Source organism: Orcinus orca, chromosome 8 (genome assembly GCF_937001465.1).
Source record: "Orcinus orca chromosome 8, mOrcOrc1.1, whole genome shotgun sequence".
Classification (NCBI taxonomy): domain Eukaryota; kingdom Metazoa; phylum Chordata; class Mammalia; order Artiodactyla; family Delphinidae; genus Orcinus; species Orcinus orca.
In genome coordinates, this window is record NC_064566.1 from 49,037,314 (window position 1) to 49,059,205 (window position 21,892).

Genomic DNA, 21,892 nt, shown 5'->3' on the forward strand with positions numbered 1-21,892 from the left:
AATTTGTCCATTTCTTCCAGGTTGTCCATTTTATTGGCATAGAGTTGCTTGTAGTAGTCTCTTAGGATGCTTTGTATTTCTGTGGTGTCTGTGGTAACTTCTTTTTCATTTCTAATTTTATTGATTTGAGTCCTCTCCCTCTTCTTCTTGGTGAGTCTGGCTAAAGGTTTTTCAATATTGTTTATCTTCTCAAAGAACCAGCTTTTAGTTTTATTGATCTTTGCTATTGTTTTCTTTCTTTCTATTTCATTTATTTCTGCTCTGATCTTTATGATTTCTTTCCTTCTGCTTACTTTGGGTTTTGTTTGTTCTTCTTTCTCTAATTCCTTTAAGTGTAAAGTTAGATTGTTGATTTGAGATGTTTCTTGTTTCTTGAGGTAGGCTTGTATAGCTGTAAACTTCCCTCTTAGAATTGCTTTTGCTGCATCCCATAGGTTTTGGATCATCGTGTTTTCATTGTCATTTGGCTCTAGGTATTTTTTGATTTCCTCTTTGATTTCTTCAGTGATCTCTTGCTTCTTTAGTAACGTATTGTTTAGCCTCCATGTGTTTGTGTTCTTTACGTTTCTTTCCCTGTAATTCATTTCTAATCTCATAACGTTGTGGTCAGAAAAGATATTTGATATGATTTCAATTTTCTTAAATTTACTGAGGCTTGATTTGTGTCCTGAGATGTGATCTATCCTGGAGAATGTTCTGTGCACACTTGAGAAGAAAGTGTAATCTGCTGTTTTTGGATGGAATGTCCTATAAATATCAATTAAATCTATCTGGTCTATTGTGTCATTTAAAGCTTCTGTTTCCTTATTTATTTTCATTTTGGATGATCTGTCCATTGGTGTAAGTGAGGTGTTAAAGTCCCCCACTATTATTGTGTTACTGTCAATTTCCTCTTTTATAGCTGTTAGCAGTTGCCTTATGTACTGAGGTGCTCCTATATTGGGTGCATATATATTTATAATTGTTATATCTTCTTCTTGGATTAATCCCTTGATCATTATGTAGTGTCCTTCCTTGACTCTTGTAACATTCTTTATTTTAAAGTCTATTTTATCTGATATGAGTATTGCTACTCCAGCTTTCTTTTGATTTCCATTTGCATGGAATATCTTTTTCCATCCCCTCACTTTCACTCTGTATGTGTCCGTAGGTCTGAAGTGGGTCTCTTGTAGACAGCATATATATGGGTCTTGTTTGTGTATCCATTCAGCAAGCCTGTGTCTTTTGGTTGGAGCACTTAATCCATTCACGTTTAAGGTAATTATTGATATGTATGTTCCTATGACCATTTTCTTAATTGTTTTAGGTGTGTTTTTGTAGGTCTTTTCCTTCTCTTGTGTCTCCTGCCTAGAGAAGTTCCTTTAGCATTTGTTTTAGGGCTGGTTTGGTGGTGCTGAATTCTCTTAGCTTTTGCTTGTCTATAAAGCTTTTGATTTCTCCATGGAATCTGAATGAAATCCTTGACAGGTAGAGTAATCTTGGTTGTAGGTTCTTCCCTTTCATCACTTTAAGTATATCATGCCACTCCCTTCTGGACTGTAGAGTTTCTGCTGTGAAATCAGCTGTTAACCTCATGGGAGTTCCCTTGTATGTTATCTGTCGTTTTCCCCTTGCTGCTTTCAATAATTTTTCTTTGTCTTTAATTTTTGTGTCTCGGCATGTTTCTCTTTGGGTTTATCCTGTATGGGATTCTCTGCACTTCCTGGACTTGGGTGGCTATTTCCTTTCCCATGGTAGGGAAGTTTTCGACTATAATCTCTTGAAATATTTTCTCGGGTCCTTTCTCTCTCTCTTCTCCTTCTGGGACCCCTATAATGCGAATGTTGTTGTGTTTAATGTTGTCTCAGAGGTCTGTTAGGCTGTCTTCATTTCTTTTCATTCTTTATTCTGTTCTGCAGCAGTGAATTCCACCATTCTGTCTTCCAGGTCACTTATCCATTCTTCTGCCTCAGTTATTCTGCTATTGATTCCTTCTAGTGCAGTTTTCATTTCAGTTATTGTATTATTTATATTGTTCATGTCTGTTTGTTCTTTAATTCTTCTAGGTCTTTGTTAAACATTTCTTGCATCTTCTCAATCTTTGCCTCCATTGTTTTTCCGAGGTCCTGGATCATCTTCACTATCATTATTCTGAATTCTTTTTCTGGAAGGTTGCCTATCTCCACTCCATTTAGTTGTTTTTCTGGGGTTTTATCTTGTTCCTTGATCTGGTACATAGCCCTCTGCCTTTTCATCTTGTCTATCTTCCTGTGAATGTGGTTTTTGTTCCACAGGATGCAGGATTGTAATTCTTCTTGCTTCTGCTGTCTGCCCTCTGGTGGATGAGGCTATCTAAGAGGCTTTTGTAAGTTTCCTCCAGTCTCCTCCTCTTAAAGCAACAATAGTAGCTCCTTATGGGTTAATTATAAGGATATAATGAGATAATGAATCTAAAATGCCTGCATAATCCCTGGCACACGAAACACAACTTGTCTTTTAAAAATAGTACTTTATCATGCACTGAAAGGCCCATGGGAAGGGTAATAAGTCAGGAAGAATAACTGGAACAAGTTCCTGGAAAAGCCAAAGAATGTCTGCAATTGTGCCTCACTCGTAAGTGTACTAGTCTCTGCTCTAGAAAACACTCTCTGTTCTTTGCTTCTCTACAGAAAATTAGTTATATAAACAGATTCAGCTTTCCTCTGTTCTCTTTAGCTGCCTGGTACCCACTCATGTACATCTGAGGCTTTTTAACTATTGACACCCACCTAATTAGTCTTGTGACAGTAAAAGGCTAAATACCTCTAAATATTTCCTGGTATAACAAGTAAAAAATTAATACAAACTCAGTTGTGCAAAATGTCATTTCCTTCTTTTTTTCACTGGCATCATCCATCCACAATGGGGTTTAGAGTAAAAATAAAATTAAGTTATACAAGATAGCATTTCCAACCAAATCCAATCAACTTTATAAATTGCAATTGATTAAGAAATCCTTAATTTAGGCTAATACAGTTTTTAAAACTCCCCCAGGAGTTTTTACATCACCCTCTTCTTTGTGTTAGATTTAAAACTGCAGTGGGGGGGGTGGGTTCTTACAAGACTGCCACCATGGCAATTATATGGGAGACAACTATTTCCTGCTTCCTTTTCTTGGCTGGCCTCGACCCCATATACATCTTGTGCTATAATTATGGTATTTTTTCACACTGTGGCCTGTGGTACGTGACCTCCTCCTACTAGTCTCTCTGATACAGTTGATCCACTGAAATTGCAGTCACACCCCCACAGGACCCTGGCAGAGACTGTCCACTCTATCTTTCTCATACTCATCCCTTTGTCCCAGCTGCGGCACCCTCTGCAAGCTGGCCAAAGTGACCACTCTTATTCTTTCTCTGAGCCAACTTATTTATTTCATCTGTGCCCCCAGATCCGATTTCACAGCACTTGGAGTCTTGGGAGCCTCAGCTTAAGAAGGAGAAAGTATGGTCCCAACTAGTGTTCTTCCTCCCACCAGGCACAGTCTTTGTGCCTAACCTAATCTGAAACCAGGAACAGAAAGCTGTTCTGCCAGGTCAGATACCCCCTATACATTTTTGTCATCTTTTTGGTTCAAAGCTTTTAAATTTAAAAGCCAAGAATTCTATGTCCTGCTAAAGGGGCAAAGCCAAGAATTCTATGTCCTGCTAAAGGGGCAACATGTGAGGTCCTGGAGGAACTGGTATCCTTCTATGACTGGATTCTAGAAATGAGAATTCTAGAATTGAGTTTGAGAAATGACTCTGCAGAAGATCTAAAAAGAAAAGCCTAAGATCTGAAGGATCTATAGTTGTAGAAATATTGCCTGACCAGTGCAAATCTTTTTAGGGAATAGTATGGTTGACTGTTTACTTCTGTCTTCAACAAGGAAAACTGACTCACTTGATTCAAATGGAACAAACACCAACAAAATATAAAATTGATTATGGTATTCAGAATTGAGAGCTGGATGAGAATCTTGGCCAGGACTCCTCCCTTTCAAGGAATATTTTTTGGTTCAATCCTTATCTGTTAAAGTTGGGTGGGTATGAGAGTAATTGAGGTGAGACATAGTTAAAGGATACAAGCATCTCACTATGTTCTATAGGCAGATTAGTTGGACAGATATATGATATAGATAAGTAGACAAACCAGTAGATGATCACTCAGGAACTAATGTTATTCTTAATTTGGTTTATCCAAGATTTCTCAGATGCATCCAGTGTTGTAAGGGTATTGTACTGTATCATCTTGGCCAAGCTGGAACTAGGTTTCCTAGAATTCCTTTCCCTGTGTGGTTTCTGATTGGGGCTGGCCAGAAGACATATTTCTGTGATACTGGAAGGCAGAAATGAAATGGCTATTTCTATCATAAAAAGTCTACAAATAACAAATGTTGGCAAGGATGTGGAGAAAAAGGAACCCTTGTACAGTGTTAGTGGGAATGTAAGTTGATGCAGCCACTATGGAAAATATGGAGTTTGCTCAAAAAACTAAAAATAGAACTACCATATGATCCAGCAATTGAACTGCTTGGCATATATCTGAAAAAAAAAAACCTCTAATTCAAAAAGATATATGCACCCCAATGTTTATAGCAGCACTATTTACAACAACCAAGACATAGACACAACCCAAGTGCCCATTAAACCGGCGACTGCATTATATAGATGTGAGACTTTATATATATATACACACACATATACATATATATATGTTGTGTATGTATATATATGAGTATTACTCAGCCATAAATAAAATACTGCCATTTGCAGCAATGTGGATGGACCTAGAGAATATTATGCTCAGTGAAATAAGTCAGGCTGAGAATGACAAATACTGTATAATATCACTTATATATGGAACCTAAAATTAATACAAATGAATATATATGCAAAACAAACAGACCCATAGATATAGAACACAAATTTGTGGTAACCAAAGGGGAAAGGGAAAGTGGAGGGACAAATCTGGGTATGAGATTAATAGATACAAACTACTATGTATAAAATGGATAAGCAACAAGGATATACTGTATAGCACAGAGAATTATAGCCATTGTCTTGTAATAACCTATAATGGAGTATTATCTGCAAAAATACTGAATCACTATGCTGTACACCTAACATTATAAATCAACTAATTTTTTTTTTTTTTTTTTTTTTGCGGTACGTGGGCCTCTCACTGTTGTGGCCTCCCCCATTGCGGAGCACAGGCTCCGGACGCGCAGGCTCAGCGGCCATGGCTCACGAGCCCAGCCGCTCCGCAGCATGTGGGATCTTCCCGGAACGGGGCACGAACCCGTGTCCCCTGCATCGGCAGGTGGACTCTCAACCACTGCGCCACCAGGGAAGCCCCCTAAATCAACTAATTTTTAAACATCTGTTGCATTTCTACACACTAATAACAAACTTTTAAAAAGAAATGGGGGCAGGTCAATAACTGAGACAGAAGAATGAATAAGTGAGGTGGAAGACAGAGTGGTGGAAATCACTGCCACAGAACAGAATAAGGAAAAAATAAAAAGGAATGAGAACGGGCTTCCCTGGTGGTTCAGTGGTTGAGAATCTGCCTGCCAGGTTCGTGCCCCGGTCCGGGAGGATCCCACATGCCATGGAGTGGCTGGGCCCATGAGCCATGGCCATTGAGCCTGTGCTCCACAATGGGAGAGGCCACAACAGTGAGAGGCCCACATACCACACACAAAAAAGGAATGAGGACAGTCTCAGAGACCTCTGAGACAACATTAAATGCACCAACATTCACATTATAGGGATCCCGGAAGGAGAAAAGTGAAAGAGGGCCTGAGAAAATATTTGAAGAGATAATAGCTGAAAACTTCCCTAACATGGGAAACATTAGCTGAAAACTTCCCTAACATGGGAAACATTAACTCAAGTCCAGGAAGCACAGAGAGTCCCATACACGATAAACCCAAGGAGGAACACGCCAACACACATATTAATCAAACTGACAAAAATTAAAGACAAAATATTGAAAGCAAAAAGGGAAAAGCAACAAATAACATGCAAAGGAATCCCCATAAGGTTATCATCTGATTTTTCAGCAGAAACCCTGCAGGCCAGAAGGGAGTGGCAAGATATATTTTAAATGATGAAAGGGAAAAACCTACAACCAAGAATACTCTACCCAGCATAGCTCTTGTTCAAACTCAGTGGAGAAATCATAAAGAGGATTCAGCACCACCATACCAGCTTTACAAAAATACTGAAGGAACTTCTCCAGGCAGAAAAGAAAAGGCCACAACTAGAAACAAGGAAATTAAGAGTGGTAAAGTTCACCAGTAAAGGCAAACATACAGGAAAGGTAGGAAACAATCCACACACAAATATGATATCAAAACCAGCAATTGTGAGGAGAGTACAAATGCATGATATTGGAAATGCATTTGGAATTAAAAGACCAGAAAGTTAAAACAATCTTGTTTATATATAGACTGCTATATCAGAGCCTCATGGTAACCACAAACTTAAAATCTACAATAGAAACACAAAAGAGAAAGCAAACCAAACACAACACTAAAGTTAGGTATCAAATCACAAGAGAAGAGAAAAAAAGAGGAAGAGAAGAAAAAGACCTATAAAAACAAAACCCAAAGACCTATCCAAAACAACTAACATGGCAACATACATATTGATAATTACCTTAAATGTAAACATTAAATTCTCCAACCAAAAGACACAGACTGGCTGAAAGGATACAAAACAAGACCCATATATATACTGTCTACAGGAGACACACTTCAGATCCAGGGACACATACAGACTGAAAGTGAGGGAATGGAAAAGATATTCCATGCAAATGGAAATCAAAAGAAAGGTGGAGTAGCAATACTCATATCAGACAAAATAAACTTTAAAATAATGTTACAAGAGACAAGGACACTGCATAATGATCATAGGATAAATCCAAGAAGATATAACTACTATAAATATATATGCACCTAACATAGAAGCACCTCAATATATAAGGCAAATACTAACAGCCATAAAGGAGAAATTGACAGTAACATAATAATAGTGGGGACTTTAACACACCACTTTCATCAATGGACAGATCATCAAGACAGAAAAATCAATAAGGAAACACAGGCCTTAAATGACACATTAGACAAGATGGCCTTAATTGATATTTATAGGGCATTCCATCTGAAAGAAGCAGAATACACAATCTTCTCAAGTGTACAGAGAACATTCTCCAGGATAGATCACATGTTGAGCCACAAAGGGAGCCTCAGTAAATTTAAGAAAATTGAAATCATATCAAGCAACTTTTCTGACAACACTATGAGATTAGAAATCAACTACAAGAAAAAGCTGCAAGAAAACGCAAATACTTGGAGGTTAAACAGTGTTGCTAAACAACCAATGGATCACTGAAGAAATCAAAGGGAAATCAGAAAATACAGAGAAAGGAAAACAAAAACAACAATCCAAAGCCTATGGGATGCAGCAAAAGCAGTTCTAAGACAATTTCATAGCAATACAATTTTACCTCAGGAAACAAGAAAAATCTCAAACAACCTAACCTTACACCTAAAGCAACTAGAGAAACAAGAACAAAGAAAACCCAAAGTGAGTAGAAGGAAAGAAATCATAAAGATCAGAGCAGAAATAGAGATGAAGAAAACAATAGAAAAGATCAATGACACTAAAACCAGGTTCTTTGAAAAGATAAACAGCATTGATAAACCTTTAGCCAGACTCATGAAGAAAAAAAGGGAGAGGGTTAAAATCAGTAAGATTAAAAACAAAAAAGAAGTTACAACAGACAGCACAGAAATCCAAACGATCATAAGAGACTACTATATGCAACTGTATGCCAATAAAATGGACAACCTGGAAGAAATGGACAAATTCTTAGAAATGTACAACCTTCCAAGACTGAACCAGGAATTAAATATAAAATATGAACAGACTGGGCACAAGTATTGAAACTGAAACTGATTTAAAAACTCCCAACAAACGAAAGTCCAAGACAAGATGGTTTCACAGGTGAATTCTATCAAACATTTAGAGAAGAGCTAAAAGTATCCTTCTAAAGGTATTTCAAACAATTGCAGAGGAAGGAACACTCCCAAACTCATTCTACAAAGCTATCATCATCCTGATACCAAAACCAGACAAAGATACCACAAAAAAAGAAAATTACAGGCCAGTATCACTAATGAACATACATGCTAAAATCCTCAACAAAATACGAGCAAACAGAATCCAATAATACATTAAAGGGATCATACACCATGATCAAGTGGGATTTATCCCAGGGATGTAAGCGTTCTTCAAATCCACAAATCAATCAGTGTGATATACCACATTAACAAACTGAATAAAAACCATATGATCATCTCATGAGATGCAGAAAAAGCATTTGACAAAATTGAACACCCATTTATGATAATAATAATAACTCTCCAGAAATTGGGCATAGATGGAACCTACCTCAACATAATAAAGGCCATATACGACAAACCTACAGCTAACATCATACTCAATGGTGAAAAACTGAAAGAATTTCCTCTAAGATCAGGAACAAGACAAGGATGTCCACTCTCACCACTTTTATTCAACATAGTTTTGGAAGTCCCAGCCATGGCAATCAAAGAAGAAAAAGAAATTAAAAGAATACAAATTGTAAAATAAGAAGTGAAATTGTCACTATTTGCAGATGGCATGATACTGTACATAGAAAAATCCTAAAGATGCTACCAGAAAACTACTAGAGCTCATCAATGAATTTGGTAAAGTTGCAGTATAAAAAATTAATACATAGAAATCACTTGCATTTCTATACACTAACAATGAAACACCAGAAAGATAAATTAAGGAAACAATCTGATTTAGCATTGCATCAAAAAGAATAAAATATCTAGGATTAAACCTACCTAAGGAGGAAAAAACTTGTATGTACTCTGAAAACTATAAGATGCTGATTAAAGAAATAGAAGATGACACAAACAGGGAAAGTTATACCAAGTTCTTGTACTGGAAGAATCAATATTGTCAAAATGACCATACTACCCAAGGTAATCTACAGATTAAATGCAATCCCTAACAAATTACCAATGGCATTTTTTTTCACAGAACTAGAACAAATAATTTTAAAATTTGTATGGAAACACAGAAGACCCTGAATAGCCAAAACTATCTTGAGAAAGAAGAATGGAGCTGCAGGAATCAGGCTCCCTGACCAGACTATACTACAAAACTACAGTCATCAAAACACTATGGTACCTGCACAAAAACAGAAATATAGATCAGTAGAAAAGGATAGAAAGCCCAGAAATAAACCCATGCACGTATGGTCAATCTATGACAAAGGAAGCAAACATCATATGATATCACTTATATGTGGAATCGAAAAAAATTATACAAATGAACTTATTTACAAAACAAAAACAGACTCACAGACTTAGAAAACAAACTTACGGTTACCAAAAGGAAAAGTTGGGAGGGAGGGATAAATTAGGAGTTTAGGATTAACATATACACACTACTCTATATAAAATACATAATCAATGAGGACCCACTGTATAGCACAGGGAACTATACTCAATATTCTGTAATAATCTATATGGGAAAAATAATTTTAAGAAGAATGATATATGTATAAGTACAACTGAATCACTTTTCTGTACACCTGAAACTAACACAATGTTTTAAATTAACTATACTGCAATATAAAATAAAAATTAAATTAAAAAAATAAAAACATATGCCAATCAATCAGTGTGGTACATCACATCAACAAGATAAAAACCACCTGATCATCTCAATAGATGCATAAAAAGCATCTGATAAAACTCAACATCCATTCATGATAAGAACACTTACCAAAGTGGTCATAGAGGGAACATATCTCAGTATAATAAAAGCTATTTATGACAAACCCACAGCCAACATAATACTCAGTGAAATGCTGAAAGCCTTCCCACTAAAATCTGAAATAAGATATGCATGCTCACTCTCACCACTTCTTTTCAACATAGTATTGGTCCAAGCCACCGAAATCAGTAAAGTAAAAGGTATCCAAATTGGAAGGGAAGAGGTAACATTGTCATTATATGCAGATGACATGGTACCATATATGGTCAGCAAGGTAGCAAGATACAAGATTAACATACAGAAATCTGTTGCATTTCTTTACACTAACAATGAAATATCAGAAAAAGAAAGTGAAAAACATTTTTAAATTGCATCAAAAAAATAAAAATAAAATACATAGAAATAAACCTGACCAAGGAGGTGAAAGACTTATATGCTGAGAACCATAAAACACTGAAGAATTAAAAAGAAATGGAAAGATATCCCATGCTCTTGGATTAGAAGAATTAACATTGTTAAAATGGTCATACTACCCAAAGCAATCCACAGATTCAATGTGATCCCTATCAAATTACCCATGACACTTATCATTATTTATTCAAGTTTTGTGAAAAGATTTATATGGAACCACAAAAGACCCAGAATTGCCAAAGCAATCCTGAGGAAAAACAACAAAGCTGAGGCATACCACTCCCAGGCTTCAGACAATACTACAAAGCAACAGTAATCAAAACAGTGTGGTATTAGCACAAAAACAGGCATATGGATCAATAAAACAGAATAGAGAGCCCAGAAATAAACCCACACACCTAGAGTCAATCTTCAACGAAGGAAGCAAGAATATACAGTGGAGAACAGTCTCTTCAGCAAATAGTGCTGGGAAACCTGGACAGCCGCATACAGATCAATGAACTTAGCATATTAATTCACACCATACACAAAAAAAATTCAAAATGGCTTAAAGACTTAGATATAAGACATGACATCATAAAACTCCTAGAAGAGAACATAGGCAAAACATTCTCTGACATAAATTGTACAGTAAGTCCCCTACATACAAACCTTCAAGTGCCAAACTTTCAAAGAAGTGAACATGCATTCAAATGTGCAATCACATAAGTTCACTTGTCTGGCGTACATTGTCATGTGCATGCATCCTGTACAAGTGGTTGTGTTTTTATGTACTTTACAGTACTGTATAGAGTACAGTAGTACAGTATCTTTATTTAAAGCCCAGAATGTCTGGAAGCAAGTGTAAAAGCAGTGGTAATGCAGCTGGTACTACTGTACTTTATGTATTATTTATGTGGAAAGTATTATAAACCTATTACAGTACAGTGCTATATAGCCAGTTGTGTTAGTTGGGTACCTAGGCTAACTTAGTTGGACTTACAAACAAATTGGACTTATGAATGTGCTCTCAGGATGAACTTGTTCATATGTAGGGGACTTACTGTACCAGAGTTTTCTTAGGTCAGTCTCCCAAGGCAATAGAAATACAAGCAAAAATAAACTAATGGGGCCAAATCAAATTTATAAGCTTTTCCACAGCAAAGGAAATTGTAAACAAAACAAAAAGCAATGTACTGCCTGGGAGAAAATGTTTGCAAATGATGCAACTGATAAGGGATTAATTTCCACATTATACAAACAGCTCACACAACTCAACAACATAAAAACAATCCAATCAAAAAATGGACAGAAGACATAAATAGACATTTCTCCAAAGACATACACATGGCCAGTAGGCATATGAAAAGATGCTCAACTACACTAATTATTAGAGAAATGCAAATCAAAACTACAATGAGGTATCAACTCACACCAGTCAGAATGGCTATCATCAAAAAGTTTACAAATAATAAATGCTGGAGAGGGTGTGGAGAAAAGGGAACCCTCCTATACTGTTGGCTGGAATGTAAATTGGTGCAGCCACTATGGAGAACAGAATGAAGGTTCCTTTAAAAACTAAATATACAATTACCATATAATCCAGCAATCCCACTTCTGGGCGTATATCTGGAGAAAACCATAATTCGAAAAGATACATGCACCCCCCCTGTTCACTGCAGCACTATTTACAATAGCCAAGACATGAAAGGAACATAGGTGTCCACTTGCAGATGAATAAAGAAGATGTGGTATATATATAAACAATGCAGTATTACTCAGCCACAAAAGAGAATGAAATAATGCCATTTGCAGCAACATGGATAAACCTAGAGATTATGCTAAGTCAGTCAGACAAAGACAACTATCATATGATATCACTCATACGTGGAATCTTAAAAAGATACAAATGAACTTATTTACAAAACAGAAACAGACTCACAGACATAGAAAACAAACTTATGGGTACCAAAGGAGCAAGAGGCAGGGAAGGGATAAATTAGGAGTTTAGGAGTAGCAGATACAAACTACTATATATAAAATAAACAATGACCTACTGCATAGAACAGGGAACTATATTCAATAGCTTGTAATAAACTATAATGGGGAAAGAATCTGAAGAAATATGTAATAACTATACTTTAATTTTAAAAAGAGAGAAATTAAGAAAACAATCCCATTGACAATTGCATTAAAAAGAATAAAACGGGGGGGACGAGGGGAAGATAGCGGAAGAGTAAGACTCAGAGATCACCTTCTTCCCCACAGATACACCAGAAATACATCTACACGTGGAACAGCTCCTACAGAACACCTACTGAACGCTGGCAGAAGACCTCAGACCTCCCAAAAGGCAAGAAACTCCCCACATACCTGGGTAGGGCAAAAGAAAAAAAGAATAAACAGAGACAAAAGGTTAGGGACGGGGCCTGCACCAGTGGGAGGGAGCTGTGAAGGAGGAAAGGTTTCCACACACTAGGAAGCCCCTTTGCGGGCGGAGACTGCAGGTGGCAGAGGGGGAAAGCTTCGGAGCCGCGGAGGAGACCGCAGTAACAGGGGTGCGGAGGGCAAAGCGGAGAGATTCCTGCACAGAGGATCGGTGCCGACGGGCACTCACCAGCCAGAGAGGCTTGTCTGCTCCCCCGCCGGGGCGGGCGGGGCTGGGAGCTGAGGCTCGGGCTTCGGTCGGAGCAGGGAGAGGACTGGGGTTGGCGGCGTGAACACAGCCTGCAGGGAGTTAGTGCACCACGGCTAGCTGGGAGGGAGGCCGAGGAAAAGTCTGGAGCTGCCGAAGAGGCAATAGACTTTTTCTTCCCTCTTTGTTTCCTGGTGCGGGAGGAGAGGGGATTAAGAGTGCTGCTTAAAGGAGCTCCAGAGACGGGCGCGAGCCGCGGCTAAAAGCGTGGACCCCAGAGACGGGCATGAGACGCTAAGGCTGCTGCTGCCGCCACCAAGAAGCCTGTGTGCAAGCACAGGTCACTCTCCACACCTCCCTTCCGAGGAGCCTGTGCAGACCGCCACTGCCAGGGTCCCGGGATCCAGGGACAACTCCGCCGGGAGAACGCACGGCACTCCTCATGCTGGTGTAACCTCACGCTGGCCTCTGCCTCCGCAGGCTCGCCCCGCATCGTGCCCCTCCCTCCCCCCGGCCTGAGTGAGCCAGAGCCCCCGAATCAGCTGCTCCTTTAACCCCGTCCTGTCTGAGCGAAGAACAGATGCCCTCCAGCGAACTGCACGCAGAGGCGGGGCCAAATCCAAAGCTGAGACCCTGGGAGCTGTGAGAACAAAGAAGAGAAAGGGAAATCTCTCCCAGCAGCCTCAGGAGCAGCAGATTAAATCTCCACCATCAACTTGATGTACCCTGCACCTGTGGAATATATGAATAGACAACGAATCATCCCAAATTGAGGAAGTGGACTTTGAGAGCAAGACTTATGATTTTCTCCTCTTTTCCTCTTTTTTGTGAGTGTGTATGTGTATGCTTCTGTGTGAGATCCTGTCTGTATAGCTTTGCTTCCACCATTTGTCCCAGGGTTCTATCCATCCTTTTTTTTAAAAATTTTTTTCTTAATATTTTTATTTTAATAACTTTATATTTTATCTTACTTTATTTTACTTTACCTTCTTTCTTTTCTTTTTTCCTTCCTTCCTCCCTCCCTCCCTCCTTTCTTTCTTTCTTTCTTTCTACTTCTACTAATTCTTTGTTTTTACTTTTTCTCCCTTTTATTCTGAGCCGTGTGGATGAAAGGCTCTTAGTACTGCTGCCAGGAGTCAGTGCTGTGCCTCTGAGGTGGGAGAGCCAACTTCAGGACACTGGTCCACAAGAGACCTCCCAGCTCCACATAATATCAAATGGTGAAAATCTCCCAGAGATCTCCATCTCAACACCAGCACCCAGCTTCACTCAATGACCAGCAAGCCACAGTGCTGGACACCCTATGCCAAACAACTAGCAAGACAGGAACACAACCCCACCCATTAGCAGAGAGGCTGCCTAAAATCATAATAAGGTCACAGACACCACAAAACACACCACTGGATGTGGTCCTGCCCACCAGAAAGACAAGATCCAGCCTCATCAACCAGAACACAGGCACCAGTCTCCTCCACCAGGAAGCCTACACAACCCACTGAACCAACCTTAACCACTGGGGACAAACGCCCAAAACAACAGGAACTACGAACCTGCAGCCAGCGAAAAGCAGACCCCAAACACAGTAAGTTAAGCAAAATTAGTAGACAGAGAAATATGCAGCAGATGAAGGAGCAAGATAAAAATGCACCAGACCTAACAAATGAAGAGGAAATAGGCAGTCTACCTAAAAAAGAATTCAGAATAATGATAGTAAAGATGATCCAAAATCTTGGAAACAGAATGGAGAAAATACAAGAAACGTTTAACAAGGACCTAGAAGAACTAAAAAGCAAACAATGATGAACAACACAGTAAATGAAATTTAAAATTCTCCAGAAATAATCAATAGCAGAATAATTGAGGCAGAGAAACGGATAAGTGACCTGGAAGATAAAATAGTGGAAATAACTACCACAGAGCAGAATAAAGACTGAAAAGAATTGAGGACAGTCTCAGAGACCTCTGGGACAGCAATAAACGCACCAACATTCAAATTATAGGGGTCCCACAAGGAGAAGGAGAAAGGGACTGAGAAAATATTTGAAGAGATTATAGTTGAAAGCTTCCCTAATATGGGAAAGGAAATAGTCAAACAAGTCCAGGAAACACAGAGAGTCTCATACATGATAAATCCAAGGAGAAACATGCCGAGACACATATTAATCAAACTATCAAAAATTAAATACAAAGGAAAAATATTAAAGGCAGCAAGGGAAAAGCAACAAATAACATACAAGGTAATCCCCATAATGTCAACAGGTAATCTGTCAGCAGAAACTCTGCAAGCCAGAAGGGTGTGGCAACACATATTTAAAGTGATGAAAGGGAAAAACCTACAACCAAGATTACCCTACCCGGCAAGGATCTCATTCAGATTTGACAGAGAATTTAAAACCTTTACAGACAAGCAAAAGCTAAGAGACTTCAGCACCACCAAACCAGGTTTACAACGAATGCTAAAGGAACTTCTCTAAGCAGGAAACACAAGAGAACAAAAAGGCCTACAATCACAAATGCAAAACAATTAAGAAAATGGTAATAGGAACATACATATCAATAACTTCCTTAAAAGTAAATGGATTAAATGCTCCAACTAAAACACATAGACTGCCTGAATGGATACAAATACAAGAACCATACATATGCTGTCTACAAGAGACCCATTTCAGACCTAGGGACACATACAGACTGAAAGTGAGGGGATGGAAAAAGATATTCCATGTAAATGGAAATCAAAAGAAAGCTGGCATAGCAATTCTCCTATCAGACAAAACAGACTTTCAAATAAACACTATTACAAGAGACAAAGAAGGACACTACATAATTATGAAGGGGTCAATCCAAGAAGAAGATATAACATTTGTAAATATTTATGCACCCAACATAGGAGCACCTCAATACATAAGGCAAATGCTAACAGCCATAAAAGGGGAAATCAACAGTAACACAGTCATAGTAAAGGACTTTAAAAGCCCACTTTCACCAATGGACAGATCATCCAAAATGAAAATAAATAAGGAAACACGAGCTTTAAATGATACATTAAACAAGATGGATTTAATTGATATTTATAGGACAATCCATATATAAACAATAGGATACACTTTCTTCTCAAGTGCTCATGGAAGATTCTCCAGGACAGATCGTACCTTGGGTCACAAATCAAGCCCTGGCAAATTTTCAAAAATTGAAATTGTATCAAGTAACTTTTCCAATCACAACGTTATGAGACTAGGTATCAATTACAGGAAATAATCTGTAAAAAATACAAACACATGGAGGCTAAACAATACACTACTAAATAACGAAGAGATCACTGAAGAAATCAAAGGGGGAAATCAAAGAATACCGAGAGGGCTTCCCTGATGGCACAGTGGTTGGGGGTCTGCCTGCTGGTTCGGGGGACGCGGGTTCATGCCCCGGTCTGGGAGGATCCCACATACTGCAGAGCGGCTGGGCCCGTGGGCCGTGACCACTGGGCCTGCGCGTCCGGAGCCTGTGCTCCGTGGTGGTGGGGGGGCGGGGGCCGCAGCACTGAGGGGCCCGAGTACCACACACACACAAAAACCTAGAGACAAAAGACAATGAAAACACAATGATCCAAAACCTATGGGATGCAGCAATAGCAGTTCTAAGAGGGAATTTTATAGCAATATAATCCTACTGCAAGAAACAAGAAACATCTCAAATAAACAACCCACCTTACACCTAAAGCAACTAGAGAAAGAAGAACAAAAAAACCCCCAAAGTTAGCAGAAGGAAAGAAATCAAAACGATCAGATCAGTATAACTGAAAAAGAAATAAAGGAAATGATAACAAAGATCAATAAAACTAAAAGCTGGTTCTTTGAGAGGATAAACAAAATTGATAAGCCATTAGCCAGACTCATCAAGAAAAAAAGAGAGAAGACTCAAATCAATAGAATTAAAAATAAAAAAGGAGAAGTAACAACTGACAGGGCAGAAATACAAAGGATCATGAGAGATTACTACAAGCAACAATATGCCAATAAAATTGACATCCTGGAAGAAATGGATAAATTCTTAGAAAAGCACAACATTACGAGAGTGAACAAGGAAGAAATAGAAAATATAAACAGACCAATCACAAGCACTGAAATTGAAACTGTGAATCTTCCAACAATCAAAAGACTTGGACCAGAAGGCTTCAGAGGCGAATTCTATCAAACATTTAGAGAAGAGCTAACACCTATCCTTCTCAAACTCTTGCAAAATATAGCAGAGGGGGAAACACTCCCAAACTCATTCTATGAGGTCACCATCACACTGATGTCAAAACCAGAAAAAGATGTCAGAAAGAAAGAAAACTACAGGCCAAAATCACTGATGAACGTAAGTGCAAAAGTCCTCAACAAAATACTAGCAAACAGAATCCAACAGCACATTAAAAGGATCATACACCATGATCAAGTGGGGTTTATCCCATGAATGCAAGGATTCTTCAGTATACACAAATAAATCAATGTGATACACCATATTAACAAACTGAAGGAGAAAAACCATATGATCATCTCAATAGATGCAGAAAAAGTTTTCTACAAAATTCAACACCCATTTATGATAAAAACTCTCCAGCAAGTAGGCATAGAGGGAACTTATTTCAGCATAATAAAGGATATATATGACAAAACCACAGCCAGCATCGTTCTCAATGGTGAAGAACTGAAACCATTTCCACTAAGATCAGGAACAAGACAAGGTTGCCCACTCTCACCATTACTATTCAACACAGTTTTGGAAGTTTTAGCCACAGCAATCACAGAAGAAAAGGAAATAAAAGGAATCCAAATCAGAAAAGAAGAAGTAAAGCTGTCACTGTTTGCAGATGACATGATACTATATAGAGAGAATCCTAAAGATGCTACCAGAAAACTACTAGAGCTAATCAATGAATTTGGTAAAGGAACGGGATACAAAATTAATGCACAGAAATCTCTTGCATTCCTATACACTAATGATGAAAAATCTGAAAAATAAATTAGGGAAACACTCCCATTTACCACTGCAACATAAAGAATAAAATACCTAGAAATAAACTTACCTAAGTAGACAAAATACCTCTATGCAGAAAACTAGAAGACACTGATGAAAGAAATTAAAAATGATACAAACAGATGGAGAGCTATATACCATGTCCTTGGACTGGAAGAATCAACATTGTGAAAATGCTTCTACTACCCAAAGCAATCTACAGATTCAATGCAAACTACCACTGGCATTTTTCACAGAACTAGAACTAGAACAAACTAGAACAAAAAAATTCATAATTCGTATGGAAACACAAAAGACCCCGAATAGCCAAAGCAATCTTGAGAAAGAAATATGGAGCTGGAGGAATCAGGCTCCCTGACTTCAGACTATACTACAAAGCTACAGTAATCAAGACAGTATGGTACTGGCACAAAAACAGAAAGATAGATCAATGGAACAGGATAGAAAGCCCAGAGATAAACCCACGCACATATGGACACCTTATCTTTGATAAAGGTGGCAGGAATGTAGAGTGGAGAAAGGACAGCCTCTTCAATAAGTGGTGCTGGGAAAACTGGACAGATACATTTAAAAGTATGAGATTAGATCACTCCCTAACACCATACACAAAAATAAGCTCAAAATGGATTAAAGACCTAAATGTAAGGCCAGAAACTATCAAACTCTTAGAGGAAAACATAGGCAGAACACTCTATGACATAAATCACAGCAAGATCCTTTTTGACCCACCTCATAGAGAAATGGAAATAAAAACAAAAATAAACAAATGCGACCTAATGAAACTTCAAAGCTTTTGCACAGCAAAGGAAACCATAAACAAGGCCAATAGACAACCCTCAGAATGGGAGAAAATAGTTGCAAATGAAACAACTGACAAAGTATTAATCTCCAAAATTTATAAGCAGCTCATGCAGCTTAATAACAAAAAACAAACAACCTAATCCAAAAATGGGCAGAAGACCTAAATAGACATTTCTCCAAAGAAGATAGACAGATTGCCAACAAACACATGAAAGAATGCTCAACATCATTAATCATTAGAGAAATGCAAATCAAAACTACAATGAGTTATCATCTCACACCAGTCAGAATGGCCATCATCAAAAAATCTAGAAACAATAAATGCTGGAGAGGGTGTGGAGAAAAGGGAACACTCTTGCACTGCTGGTGGGAATGTGATTTGGTACAGCCACTATGGAGAACAGTATGGAGGTTCCTTAAAAAACTACAAATAGAACTACCATATGACCCAGCAATCCCACTACTGGGCATATACCCTGAGAAAACCAAAATTCAAAAAGAGTCATGTACCAAAATGTTCATTGCAGCTCTATTTACAATAGCCCGGAGATGGAAACAACCTAAGTGCCCGTCATCGGATGAATGGATAAAGAAGATGTGGCACATATATACAATGGAATATTACTCAGCCATAAAAAGAAACGAAATTGAGCTATTTGTAATGAGGTGGATAGACTTAGAGTCTGTCATACAGAGTGAAGTAAGTCAGAAAGAAAAAGACAAATACCGTATGCTAACACATATATATATGGAATTTAAGAAAAAAAAATGTCATGAAGAACCTAGGGGTAAAGCAGGAATAAAGACGCAGACCTCCTAGAGAACGGACTTGAGGTTATGGGGAGGGGGAAGGGTGAGCTGTGACAGGGCGAGAGAGAGTCATGGGCATATACACACTAACAAACGCAGTAAGGTAGATAGCTAGTGGGAAGCAGCCGCATGGCACAGGGATATTGGCTCGGTGCTTTGTGACAGCCTGGAGGGGTGGGATAGGGAGGGTGGGAGGGAGGGAGACGCAACAGGGAAGACATATGGGAACATATGTTTATGTATGACTGATTCACTTTGTTATAAAGCAGAAACTAATACACCATTGTAAAGCAATTATACTCCAATAAAAATGTTAAAAAAAAAAAGTCATGTACCAAAACGTTCATTACAGCTGTATTTACAATAGCCAGGACATGGAAGCAACCTAAGTGTCCATTATCGGATCAATGCATAAAGAAGATGTGGCACATATATACAATGGAATATTACTCAGCCATAAAAGGAAACGAAATTGAGTTATTTGTAGTGAGGCGGATGGACCTAGAGTCTGTCTTACAGAGTGAAGTAAGTCAGAAAGAGAAAGACAAATTCCGTACGCTAACACATATATATGGAATAAGAAAAAAATATATCATGAAGAACCTAGGGGTAAGATGGGAATAAAGACACAGACTTACTAGAGAATGGACTTGAGGATATGGGGAGGGGGAAGGGTAAACGGTGACAAAGCGAGAGAGAGGCATGGACATATATACACTACCAAACGTAAAATAGATAGCTAGTGGGAAGCAGCCGCATAGCACAGCGAGATCAGTTTGGTGCTCTGTGACCACCTAGAGGGGTGGGATAGGGAGGGTAGGTGGGAGTCAGATGCAAGAGGGAAGAGATATGGGAACATATGTATATGTATAACTGATTCACTTTGTTATAATGCAGAAACTAACACACCATTGTAAAGCAATTATACTCCAATAAAGATGTTAAAAAAAGAAAAATGGAGCTGGAGCAATCAGGCTCCCTGACTTCAGACTATACTACAACGCAATAGTAATCAGGATAGTACGGTACTGGCACAAAAACAGAAAAACAGATCAATGGAACAGAATAGAAAGCCCAGAGATAAACCTGTGCACATATGGTCACCTTATCTTTGATAAATGAGGCAAGAATATACAATGGAGAAAAGACAGCCTCTTCAATAAGCGGTGCTGGGAAAACTGGACGGCTACATGTAAAAGGATGAAATTAGAATGCTTCCTAACACCATACACAAAAATAAACTCAAAATGCATTAAACACCTAAATGTAAGGCCAGACACTATCAAACTCTTAGAGGAAAACATAGGCAGAACACTCCATGACATAAATCACAGCAAGATCCTTTTTGACCAACCTCATAGAGAAATGGAAATAAAAACAAAAGTATACAAATGGGACCTAATGAAATTTAAAAGCTTTTACACAGCAAAGGAAACTGTAAACAAGACAAAAAGACAACCCTCAGAATGGGAGAAAATATTTGCATATGAAACAACTGACAAAGGTTTTATCTCCAAAATATACAAGCAGCTCATGCAGCTCAATATTAAAAAATAAACAACCCAATCCAAAAATGGGCAGAAGAGCTAAATAGACATTTCTCCAAAGAAGATATACAGATTGCCAACAAACACATGTAATGACACTCAACATCACTAATAATTAGAGAAATGCAAATCAAAACGACAATGAGCTATCACCTCACACCGGTCAGAATGGGCAGCATCAGAAAATCTACAAACAATAAATGCTGGACAAGGTGTAGAGAAAAGGGAACCCTCTTGCACTGTTGGTTGGAATGTAAATTGATACAGTCACTATGGAGAACAGTATGGAGGTTCCTTAAAAAACTAAAAATGGAACTACCGTATGACATAGCAATCCCACTACTGGGCATATACCCTGAGAAAACCATAATTTAAAAAGAGTCATGTACTACAATGTTCATCGCAGCACTATTTACAATAGCCAGGACATGGAAGCAACGTAAGTGTCCACTGACAGATGAATGGATAAAGAAGATGTGGCAATATATACAATGGAATATTACTCAGCCATAAAAAACAAAATTGAGTTATTTGTAGTGAGGTGGATGGACCTAGAGTCTATCATACAGAGTGAAGTAAATCAGAAAGAGAAAAATAAATACTGTATGCTTACATATATATATATATGAAATCTTAAAAAAAAAAAGTTCTGATGAACCTAGGGGCAGGACAGGAATAAAGACACAGATGTAGAGAATGGACTTAAAGACATGGGGAGTGGGAAGTGTAAGCTGGGACGAAGTGAGAGAGTGGCATGAACATATATACACTACCAAATGTAAAATAGATAGCTAGTGGGAAGCAGCCGCATGGCACAGGTATATCAGCTTGGTGCTTTGTGTCCACCCAGAGGG